The sequence below is a fragment of the Triticum aestivum genome, chromosome 4B (genome assembly GCF_018294505.1).
Source record: "Triticum aestivum cultivar Chinese Spring chromosome 4B, IWGSC CS RefSeq v2.1, whole genome shotgun sequence".
In the NCBI taxonomy this organism is placed as follows: domain Eukaryota; kingdom Viridiplantae; phylum Streptophyta; class Magnoliopsida; order Poales; family Poaceae; genus Triticum; species Triticum aestivum.
Window position 1 is genome coordinate 112,713,378 of NC_057804.1, and position 12,984 is coordinate 112,726,361.

Consider the following 12,984-nt stretch of genomic DNA (forward strand, 5'->3'; position numbering starts at 1 on the left):
GTTGGGCCACCAGGTAAGTGGAGCAGGTTAGTTCTGTTTTTTTTATTTTTCTGTTCTATTTCCCTTTTCATTTTATTTTTCCACTGTTTTCAAATTCAAAATAATTTCAAGCAGTGCCAAAACATTCTGAAATATTTTATGTTACCTCTCTGGACTAATCCAAAAGTGCATAAAACATTTCAAAGCATTTGAAAACATATTCATTATATATTATGAATATATCCCCAAATTCAAATAGATTATTGATTTAAATTTAGAGACCAAATAATTCCTTAAAATGTTCCAGAATTTTGGTTTGATATATAACTCTTGCCAAAATTCACAAACCTATTTTTAGGGCATTTTGGATTCATAGAATGCAATTTAAAGGGTGCTTGCCCTTCTTTTAATTAGATTTCTGAGGTTTCAACAATCCTCAATTCAAGTTTCAGAAATTTAGACATGATGCAGGATGCTCTCAAATGCAATTAATACAAGCAAAGTCTAGGGTTGTGACAACTCACCCCCACTAAACAAGAATCTCGTCCCGAGATTCAAGACGTGAGGTAAGAAGACAAAGGGGACACCAAGTAACACAAACTTCATGATCCAACTGTCTTCTCGGGGTTGTTGATTTGTTGACTCAAATTGATCTTGACGTCTTTGCTTTCGATATCTTCATCCAACACGAGGACAAAAGAGTGAAACATGCCTACATGGATGGATCATCTTAATGGTCACAAGATCAACTCACAGAATGGGACGTAGAAACATCTCTCGAGATGAGACACGAAACACACATCCAAAGGGATGGGGTGAAACAGATGACGAGGGTTCACTAGGTAGACAACAATTCCACACGTAAGAGGGTGGTGATCGGTTGTCAACGTAGCGAGGAGTTGAGTTGCCATGATACCATAACGAGACATCTTAGAGGAGGTGACTCATGGAAATATCCCCTTAAGTGGCAAAAAGAATCTTACATTCTTAAGAAGTTGATCCCCACTACAGCCAATTCTCTTAACATGCACACTGTCCACATCATCATCATGCCACATCATCATTCAATTTGCAAATTAACTTAACATGCAGCTACTCAACTCAGCCATGCAGCCATATCATTGCATCGCTGGCTGGCTTTGTCCGTGAAGCTGAAGGGTTCTCAACGCATCACTTCCTTTCTTCTTCACACTACCAGCCATGCATTATGGCTGCCGTTTCAATCTTCCACTATCCCATACGTACAACATTAACTAATGAGGTAATCAAGCGGCCGGCCGGCGGTTCATTACCCTTCCGCTTCCCGTACTTTATAGCTCTAGGTCCCCTCGCGTCTTCTTCCACTTCCAAATCTTTGTCAGCAAATATCTACCCTGGACGGTGGTTTCAATCTGCATCATCGTAGTGTGGTTGCAACGCTGGCCGAAGAATCCACTGGCAACTCCACGTTGGCCGGAGATTCTTCAATGAAGGCAACAATATTTGTTGCATTTATTAAGAACAAAGTTCATTAGAAAAGAAGTATAAAATAGAAGATTGGAGGTATGAAGAATATTTTACAGATTCGAAGAGTGGATAAAAGAAATTATGTGTAATGCCATATGCTTCAAGTTGTGGAGGCCAGCCATCCACATATCTGTGGAACTAAACATCACCGATTCTTTTCCTTTATCCGGCTGGTGTCGCCAGCCAAACAGGGAAATCTTTTTTGCAAGGTGGCTAAAAAATGGCAATTGACCAACCATTCCATGTTTTTAGTCAGCAGAGAAGGAACGAGATCAATCGGGAAACTACAAAAACGCAAAGCGAAATCCCAAACTGCAGAAGGAACCGAGCAATGGCAGCACAAAATCACATCTTTTTCAATTACTCATTTAGTTACCTCTGTCTTTGTACGTTTTTATCAAAAAATTGTGAGTGGAACTCTTATCAATATTGAACGAATAAATTTTTCATGGATTTGAGATAAGCTCTACATACGTTGCTAGATCTAGGAATATTTGGCCGACCACAGTAGGTAGGCGCGTACCATCGTATTTTCATGCTCTTTTAGAAAATTAATACTTTTAGGAGGTACCATGAATACCCAATATGTTTTGAATTTCCAGGGCGCTGATTTACAATCTTCGTCGGATGAAATTGGACCTTAATATTCTTCAACCATCATATCCCAAACAAATCATCAGAAAATCCTGAAGCAACGCGCAGGGCATCATCTAGTTATCTTTGATTCAGAGATCATTGAAACTCTTTATACCAGCCTAAGGCAAATCACAATCGATCATTTCAAGGAGTCCGAAAGAATGACATACTCGGTCCAAAATGGATGATGTGGACTACCTTGTTGAAGACAACGCAACGGATGATTTTTGATTATCGTCAAGAATGGATGGAACCCATGGTAGGATGGCACAATGGTGGTGCAAGCTGGGAACAAAATGCAAATATCGGAAATGATTCTAGTAACTGGGGAGGAACTCAACAGTAGGGAATAGTTCCACTGTTGGAATGGTTATAGCATAACCGGAGAAAACTGAGAGCAATCCCAGTTAGTGCTGATGATAACACCTAGCGCTTGTGTGTGCTGTTAAGAACTTCAGCATTTCCATATTCATCAAGGTTTTACCAATATCCGTGTCAAGGATCCTGGCAACACAACATACTGCCATGATGAATACCGGTGGAGGATGCAGATGCAAAGGAAGATAACAATTTCTCAGATTTCACCTTAGCGAGGCCAAGGGATCAAAATCCGGATGATCGACCGAGAGCATTTAGCACTCCACTTCTAATGTTCTCCTTGATGTGCTAGCGTATCCCATTCATTGAAATGGTTTGGTAACTAGACCATCAAGTAAAAGGTCGGACTTTGGGAGCACAAGAATCCATAAGGAACAATTAGGGAGTATATCCTATGAAATCCTTATGGGGAGGTGGTCAACTTCTTCAATCAAGATACTATAATAATGGGTCTTCCAGCTGGGTGTGTTGGCCACAACATCCACTTTATCGGTTTACACAGAGGCCAATATTATAATTCTTGGGACACGTTCCAACCATCATATCTGCCTGAGATTCAGATCTGGTTGGTTTCAAAATAATCTAGACTCATCGAGTCTAGAAAGAAAAATGAAAGTTTGCAACACAAATCGACGAGATGACGTTGCGAGATTCTCGGGGAATGAACTACGATAGCAAGCTCCAAAGCATGAGCTTGTTCTGCTACAAACATGTGAACACGTTGTCCCAGACAAACATGGCCACATAGTAGTATTATAATAAAACACTACCGAGTTCAGGTGGGGAATCATCATCGAGGATATCGAAGTCATTGCATACGGTATACTCTTAAGAAGGAACTTCTTCTCCTTGAACAAGTCAATCAGTGGCTTGGTGTGCTGGGGAACACATATAGAATGGAGGCGGCCAACCTATGAAACCATAGAGCACTTCGCACATGTGTGACTAACTTGGGATGATTCCAAGGAAGCAACATTGACTTTCTCGAATTCGCGGTGGCAACTTGCACCAAATGCACACGAATTAGAGGAAGTCACTTCTTTCATCCGAACATATGCTTCATGAGCTAGCATGAAGAAATGCTTTCAAAAGTTTCCAATACTAGCTTAATGTTCAACAAGATTATGGAGAAGATAAGGATGTTGTCGATGGGCTCAACAACAATTCATCCTGGTTTCCATATAAATGGAATTCCACAATTATGTGAACATGGTGATAGCATTGGTCAGACCAAAAGATGTAATGGTGTATGCCCGAGGAAACAACCACGAGTAAGACAACATTATGAATATCGTTGGTTCTGATTTGATTTGGCGATAACCCATACCCGAATCAAAGATTGGATAAGATGATAGATCCGTTAACTAACCATGAGGGTCAATCGATGAAAATACCATCTTCCTTCAATACACACACACAAAGGTATCCCTTGGAATGAACTGAGTCAGACAAGCTTTTATCTTCCAACTCTCCAAGTTGTTGTTTAGCTGGACCAACTAGCTCAGGGGTATCCAACACAGATTCTTGGAGAAGGGGTGGTTTACAAGGAAACTAACTTGATCACGAACTCAACATAGTGGTCAGGTGACAACCTGGTGATACTTCCGAGAATATATTCGGAAAATCATGAACCACCGATATGTTACTAAGCTCGAGAACAATCTTGTTTTTCAGGGCAAGACAATATGATCAAAAGAGCAAGGGATTGACACAATCCTAACTGACTGATCGGAGAGTGCACCAAAAATAAGGACTAGGTAGCACGATCAACCTTAGGGCGATGATTCAATAATCAACACCCTAAGAATGAGGTTATTGTCCATTTAACTACCAAGCAACAGAGTTGCTAGGAGTATAGATCTCACACATCACGATTCACTTCTCGGTGTTCCGGTTACAATAACACAGAACCAATGAATGAAAAATGATGGCGAGAAGTATCACTGTATCAAGAGTTCATAGGATGGTATGCAATTCCCATGATATTCTTCATATAAATATGGTAATACTCCAAGGTAGAACAGAGCAAAAACTGGATTAGCAATTTGATCTGTGGAGTACGACTGCTTTGACCCAATCCTGGAATTGGACAAGGTACTGGAATTTGTTTCTCCTAGTCATTCCAGAATAGAATGGCTTGGCGGACCACAAGAATAATAGGCATCGATGAACACGAGTGCATGACTACTCCTGACTATCAATTGATAGACGGGGGTCAAAAAAACAACTAAAGAGGGACAACTCAAAAGAACATATGATTTTCCGAGTTGTGGATGCATGGACTAGCATTTTGAACAAGTTCAACATATTTCTTCCGGGTAACCCATGCAGAAAGGTAGGACTGGCAGATTCACAATGTTGAATGGAGAACTCATCAAAAGCACTCTGGTTGTGATCTTTTGGTTCAAAGAACTTCTGCCATAATGGTTCATGGTATTGGAAGAACGATATACCACAGACCTCGAGGACTAACGCAAAGGTCACTAATAACCTAAGGGTGCTAGCAATTACTATCAACATGAAGTAAGTAGGGTGAGTCTTGGGTTCAAAACCCAGAAGTGGAATACCTACATACTAAGTGGCATCACATGATGCTTTCGAGAATGATGGCCAGAGTCGTCACACTGGAAACATGAATCATGGCTAGATCACTAGATGATCCCCTAAAACACCTAGGGTCATAATAACAGCTCTAGCATAAATGTTGAGGCAATAGAGTACCTCTACTCACCGTTTAGTGTGGTTAATCTGGTCCAAAGGGACATCAAAATGGGAGGAAAGGATTTTGCAAATGCTTCAGACTATTTAGAAACCTGGGATGACTCGGACAACATAATGGTTGTAAATGCTCAAAAGAATTTGAGACATGCTACAAAAAAGGTGGCATAGCCACTCAAAAGCACAATATCAAGGTTTCGAGATCAACAATTAACATACAAAAGTGATAGGAATTGAACCGAGGCTTAAATCCAACAATTCTATAAGTCTACGGATTAGTAACACGTGATCCTGATAGAAAGAGGAGATAGCCTAGTTCCTTAACCCCGTAGGAAAGATAAGATGACTCGGATCAGAAGGCATAAGGTATAAGGAGTAAAAAGAGCCTTACGTTCCATCCCACAATCAATTCCCTTATATAACTAAAGAATTTATAGACTCAACTTCGACCAGTTTGGCTTGGTAATCCTACAGGCAGTCATGCTCTGATACCAAAGCTGTCACGACCCCGACTCAAAGCCACACTGATCTAGCATGTAACACCTCATATCACTTTGCGGCCTCACGCACGGTATTCCCATGGGTGTCGCCTTACCTTGCCCGGGACCATTTGTGCCTTTTGGCACACGTATATGATAGTGTCGCCAGCATCCATATGACAAGGAGCCCGGGCTGACATGGCTAGTCGTGAACCCAAAGTGGCACTAACTTACAGGACAGGCATACATGACCCAGCAACGAACGTGTCGGTCATCAGCGAGTGAATCCAGGCTGTAGCAGCTGGGCTAGCAGGACTCCGGTTGACACCGCGTGACATTTCCCCGAAGGGACAGACACAGGAAACAAAGGACACATGCTGGCCAGCCTAAGTGTTCCGGAGCAGTAGCAAGCTACCAACGCTTAGTGGAAGCACTAGGATACATTTCCCAGTAAGAGAGGCTACTAAGGATAAACAACTAGATAGTCAGATCCCACACATACCAAGCATTTCAATAACATACACACAATATGCTCGATATGTGCAAATACAACATGGCATCACAACATGACTCTACAACTCAAGTATTCTATTCGATAGGCTCCAAGGAGTGAGATATTACAAACATGGGTCTCACGACCCAACATTCAGAGCATACAAGTCAAAGCACATGCGGAAGCTTAACATGTCTGAGTACAGACAACTACAAATGAAAAAGGCTGAGAAGTCTGACTAACTACCAGATCCTGCCGAGGGCACAAGATCATAGCTGAGGTAACAAGCTAAACATCGAAGTCCACACGGAACTACTAGTGAGACTGAAGTCTCTTTGCAAAAATATAAAATAGGCAAACGTGAGTACAAATGTACCCAACAAGACTTACATCAGAACTATCTACTTATGCATCAGTATCAACAAAGGGGGTGGTGGGGTTTAACTGCAGCAAGCCAGCTTTGACTCGGTAGCTATCCTGAATTGCGACTGCAAGTAACTCTTTTGAGGTGGCGCACATGAGTCCACATATTCACCATATCAATACACCAGTATGGATCCGCTCCCGTCTCCCTACGAGAACGCCACCCATAGCACTCACGCTTATCTTGCGTATTTTAGAGTATCCACTTTCACTTGTCTATGAACTGTATAGGAAACCCAGAAGTCCTTTACCGCGGACACACCTATTCGAATAGATGATGTTAACCCTACAGGGGTGTACTTCTTCACACATGCTCTCACCACTTACCGCCGTTTACACAACATGTACTCGGCAACCCAACGAGGGTGTCGGCCACGGCCTACCTAAACACTCAAGTCTCTAGTCCAGGTTTATCGCCTATTCAGGTTCCATCCGCAGGGAGTCCGGCCGAAGTTTCCACATACGGCCTCGAACGATGTGTGCAGGGTTCCCGAGACACCAAACGGGCGCCCGATACACCGTGCCATGTGCCTACCGCATCACAACCCACCCCTCGTGTCAGCACTGCGCACGGCCTCCAGCATACTACAAACACCAGAAACTACTTGCAACTCCTGGACAGAGGACAAGGGTGGTTAAGAAGCCGAGAGGGTCAATTAAGGATCCCAATGAGTGGTAGTGACTGTTCATGAATCACAAACACAGAACTCGGTTCCTGAGGACGGCTTCAATGAGACAACCCACCATGTTCTCCTACATGGCCTCTCACCGCTACCTTTACCAAATCGTGTTCACACACTTAGCTCACACATGGTAGGACATGTTCACACACCTCTGATTCATCACCGATGAATCAGACCTGACTCAACTCTAAGCAGTAGCAGGCATGACAAACAAGCATGAATGAGTAGGCACATCAGGGCTCAAGCAACTCCTACTCATGCTAGTGGGTTTCATCTATTTACTGTGGCAATGGCATGTCATGCAGAGGAAAAGGGGTTCAACTACCGCAGCAAGTAACAGATGAATCGTTGTTGTCCTAATGCAGTAAAAGAGAGCAGGAGCGAGAGAGTGGGATTGTAACGGAATGAACAAGGGGGTTTTGCTTGCCTGGCACTTCTGAAGATAGTATAGTTCTTCATCGGTGTCATCGAACTCATCGTCGGAACCACGTCTATCGAGAGGGAACAAACACCGGCAAACAAGGAAGAACACAATCAATACAATGCACAATATGATGCATGATCATGACATGGCAATATGATGTGGTTTGAGCTAATGCAACTAGCAGCAGGTTAAATGGAGTTGGTTTTAATCTAAGATTCAAATTCAAACTCCATATATGACATTTTAAATGCCATTAATTCAAATTGTCATACACAGTAGCTTTAGGTTGCTCAAACATGCATGAAAATACCATAAACTGATTCTTTGGATTTTTCTGATAATTTGTTTCATTTCGAGTTACAGTTGATTTTATATGATTTTTAGAAGTTTTGGATATTTTCTGAAATTTCCTGAATTAAAAATAAATCCAGAAAAGGTTATCTGTGTCGGCATGATGTCAGGGTGACATCAGCAGGTCAAAGGCGCCAGCCCAGGTCAAACCTGACGGCTGGGACCCACATGTCAGTGTCTAACTAATTAACCCGAGTCAATTAGCTCTAAACTAATACTAAACTAGACTAGTTAAGGCCCTGGTCCCACATGTCAGTATTGACAGGGCTAATTATGTTTAATTAGCACTTAACCTAAATTAGCAAGGGCATGGGCCCACCTGTCAGGGACCCTGGGGAAGTCAAGAAGGGTCAAACCCCTGGTCAGTGGGGTCAAACCCACACGGCGACATGACGCCGGCGAGGCCAGACGCGGTGGAGCAGCGCGGGTTTCGCGCTCTGGCGACCAAAATGACGACGGAGGCGTCCTACGTGCTACTGGTGGACTCACGCGTCGAGTGGTGAAGGCGGTGTGTGCGGGGGTGGACTAAGATGATGCCGGCGTCGAGCCAGGCGGCGGCCGGATTTCGGGCGTGCACGGAAACGACGTTAGAAAGCACGACAGGAGCGCAGAGGGGTGCTACGGCGTCCTGGGGGTGCACTGAGCATGGTGACATGCTCAGTTGTGAGCTTGCGCGGCTGTGGCCACGGCTACGCCATGGACGGCGGCGAGAAGCTCTCGGCCGCGGTGGGAAATGGAGCTAGGGGACAGGAACGGAGGGGGTGAGCATAGGAGAAGCAGCAGTAGCTCACAGCAGATCCATCTGAGGCGGAGACGAGGCCGGGGGAGCGTCGGAGGCAGCACAGGGTCACTGGAGATCTGGGAGGCCGGAGGTTGAAGACGATGACTTGGACTGTGTTTGAGGGTGTCCCGCGGCTCGTGGCTCGTTGTAGAGGCGTAGAAGACGGTGACGGACCTCGTGGAGGTGTTGGGGAGGCGAGGCAGTGGCCATGGCCACGGCGACGGCTGTGCTTGGTGCGTGCGAGGGAGAGACCCAAGGAAGGGGATGGGGTCGGGGGAGTGAGCGAGGGGGTTCCAGGGGGCTGCGTGGCGCTGCGAGAGATGTCCAGGGGGAGGAGGAGGTAGTCAGGCAGGGAGGAGGTGGCCGGCGTGTGGCCACGCGCACCGGGCACGCGCCCCTGCCTACTGGCGCGAGGATGGAGGCGATAGGGAGCCAGGCGGTGGTGGGCTGGGCCTAGCTGGGCCGGTCCTGTTGGGCCACCAGGTAAGTGGACCAGGTGAGTTCTGTTTTTTTACTTTTCTGTTCGGTTTCCCTTTTCATTTTATTTTGCCACTGTTTCCAAATTCAAAATAATTTCAAACAGTGCCGAAACATTCTGAAATATTTTATGTTACCTCTCTGGACTAATCCAAAAGTACATAAAACATTTCAAAGCATTTGAAAATATATTCATTATATATTATGAATGTATCCCCAAATTCAAATAGATTATTGATTTAAATTCAGAGACCAAATAATTCCTTAAAAATGTTCCAGAATTTTGGTTTGATATATAACTCTTGCCAAAATTCACAAAACTATTTTTAGGGCATTTGGGATTCACAGAATGCAATTTAAAGGGTGCTTGCCCTTCTTTTAATTAGATTTCTGAGGTTTCAACAATGCTCAATTCAAGTTTCAGAAATTTAGACATGATGCAGGATGCTCTCAAATGCAACTAATACAAGCAAAGTCTAGGGTTGTGACACCCAGTGTCACTACAGTAAATATTAGCCCATGGTTATTGTGGCCTAGTTTTAAAAAATAGGTTATTATAGCCACTAGGAAACCGCGGAAAAAGAACTGCACTGACTACAAGCAAACAAATAAACAAGACAACAAGGAAATAAATAAGCAAGCAACTTATGCTAGGCTATCATGGCTATTACACATATTACATCCACTGGGCATCAAAGTTCGCCACCAGTGCAAATATAGGGAACAAAGCAGCATATAAATGCCGCAGCAAAGCAAGTCCAGAACTGAAACCACTTCAGAAGAGTTCAAGAAACAATATCCTGGGTACCCATAATGCTGGCAAGATGCTTAGCAAGCTTATTAACTTTCTCTTGTTTGGCGCTTAAATCCTCTAGCGCTTGCTCTTGCACAAGAAAGTACGCATCTGAATTCTGCAGGGACTTCCTCAGTCCTTCTTCTTCTTGCCGCAGCACAACTGACTGATGCCTTTCAGCTTGTAGCTGAGACTGAAGAAGCCAAAGTGATTCAGGCAGCGGGTTCGAAGAGCTTGTGCCAGCGGACTGGCTAGTAACTCGAACACTACATCAACACAGGACTGTGGGGATTTCTCACTATCTACAAGATCATTTTTATCACCTTTCTTGGAGATCAACAGGGTTGTCTCACTATCTTGAACCTTATCTGCATTACTTTCTTTACCATTGCATAGTGGGGTGCTCTTCTCCAATATTCTGTTTGCATACTACAAGAGAAACAAGCAGACACATCACAGGTTTAGCTTGTAGTATACGAAACTCATTTTGGTAAACCGGTTCAGTAGTAAGGTGGACAGGATAACAACATGAAACAAACATATATCTATGGAATATGGTCACTGTATTGTCCATATCATTCTAGTTTATGTTCCCTAATCAAGATAGATACACAGTTCAACTCATATATTTTTAAGACACAATAGCATAGACAGAATATAAGTGTGAGAAACTACACAACATTGGCAACACTTGTAATGTGCATCACATGAGAACATAACTGCTTATACAACTTAAACTGAAATCAACATAGAGCAAGAAGTTAGAACAGCAATCCAGTTAAATAAATAGGTTTAAAACATACCTGTTACGCCGTTGGAGTATCAATTGGATCCTTCAAATTCGAAAGTAGTTGGTATGAGTAAATACAGTGATGCAACAACAAAGGAGTATGGACCATAGCTACGGAATCTGACCTGAGAATAGTTGCTCTTCTGCTTTAAATGTGGATTTTGGGTTAGCTGTGGTGGTCTTCGTGCTTTGGGCACTGCACTAGCTTTACAAACTGCTCGTGTGGGGGTACTCTGTGGTGGACATGGTGCTTTGTGAACTAGAAGTGGGTTACTATCCGCCGGGGTTGCGGTTAGATGGGTTGTAGCTGGTTCTCTGCCCAAACAGGACAACATGACACAATTTCACATATATGATGGCTAACTAAACAGGATAGCATGACACAGTTCCAAATATATGATGGATAACTTAACAGGATATAATGGCATAATTCAACATATGATGAGTACCTAAACAGGATGACATGACAAAACTATATGATGTCTTTCGAAAATAGGTTGGAATGAAATAATTCACATACATGTTGTCTAAGTATACAGGATGGCATGATATAATTGACATAATTGATTCATATACTAAGCAGCTGGCACTCGCATGTATGATCTCTGAACTAACCAGATAGAATTCAATATTGTGCATATGATGTCTAAACTAAGCAATGCAAGACACCATATGCATGATATGAGAAATATAATCATTGCAACTTAGAGCATACACCTCAGGTGGGATATAGGACTGGTCATCTGTCTCTGAATCCTCCTCTGAGGAGCTCCCTGTAACCATTGAGATATATGCTTCAACAGGTACCATTGCCGGCTCTGAAGACCTTGTTTTCACTCCAGATTTTTCCATAACCGGCTCAAATGGCTGATACACATGAAGAGTTGTTCAATATACACAGATTGTCAACAAATGGAATATGTAATGAAAAAAAAGATGGCATGAGATAATTCACATATATGATGCCTGGATCCATGGCAGTGCATAATTCACATATATGATAACTGGCTGAAAACATGGCATTGCATAATTCACATATCTGATATAGAAAGCAAACAGGAGGCATTCACACAAAGCATGTCTAATCTAAGCATATGGCATGGCAATGCAGGACACCATATGCATGATATGAGCAATATAACTCAGCCAAGTTAGAGCATGCACCTCAGGGGGGGAATATGACTGGTCATCTGTCTCTGAATCCTCCTCTGAGGAGCTATCTGTAACCAGCAAGAAATCTGCATTGATAGGTAGCACTGACTGCTTAGAGGACCTTATTTTCACTCCAGATTTCCCCATGACCGACTCAAATGGCTGATGCACATGAAGAGTAGATGAATGTATAAACATTGTTGACAAATGGAATACATTATGGAAAAAAATATGGCACGATACAATTCACATATACGATGACTGGCTAAACAGGATGGCATTGCATGATTCACGTATATGATGCCTGGCTAAAGAAGATGGCATTGCATAATTCCCATATACTCCCTCCGCTCGTAAATATTTTTCTTTTTAGAGATTTCAAATGGACTACCACATATGGATGTATATAGACATATTTTAGAGTGTAGATTCACTCATTTTGTTCCGTATGTAGTCACTTGTTGAAATCTCTAAAAAGACAAATATTTAGGAATGGTGGGAGTATGATATAGAAACCAAACAGGTGGCATGCAGACAAAGCAAATCTAAACTAAGCTGATGACATATAAGATGTATAATGTAAGCAATGCAAGGCGCCATATGCATGATATGACCAACATCAGCATGACAAGTTAGAGAAAACACTTGAGGTGATAAACAGGCGTGGTCATCTCCTTCTGAATCTCCATCTGAATAGTTATCTCCCTCTGGAATACAATCTGGAAATGCAGGAGGGGGGGCACTTTGCCCACCATGGAGCGGTGTCTGCATGTCATTATATTTACACGTAACAGTCTTCTCTTTTTCTCTACATGTTCAGTACGATTGTGTATAATATATGACATGCATAATAAAAAAATAGTTAGATTTTGTAAGGCCTAAGGGGTGCATGCAAAAACCAAGACTGATGGTAGCAAACGA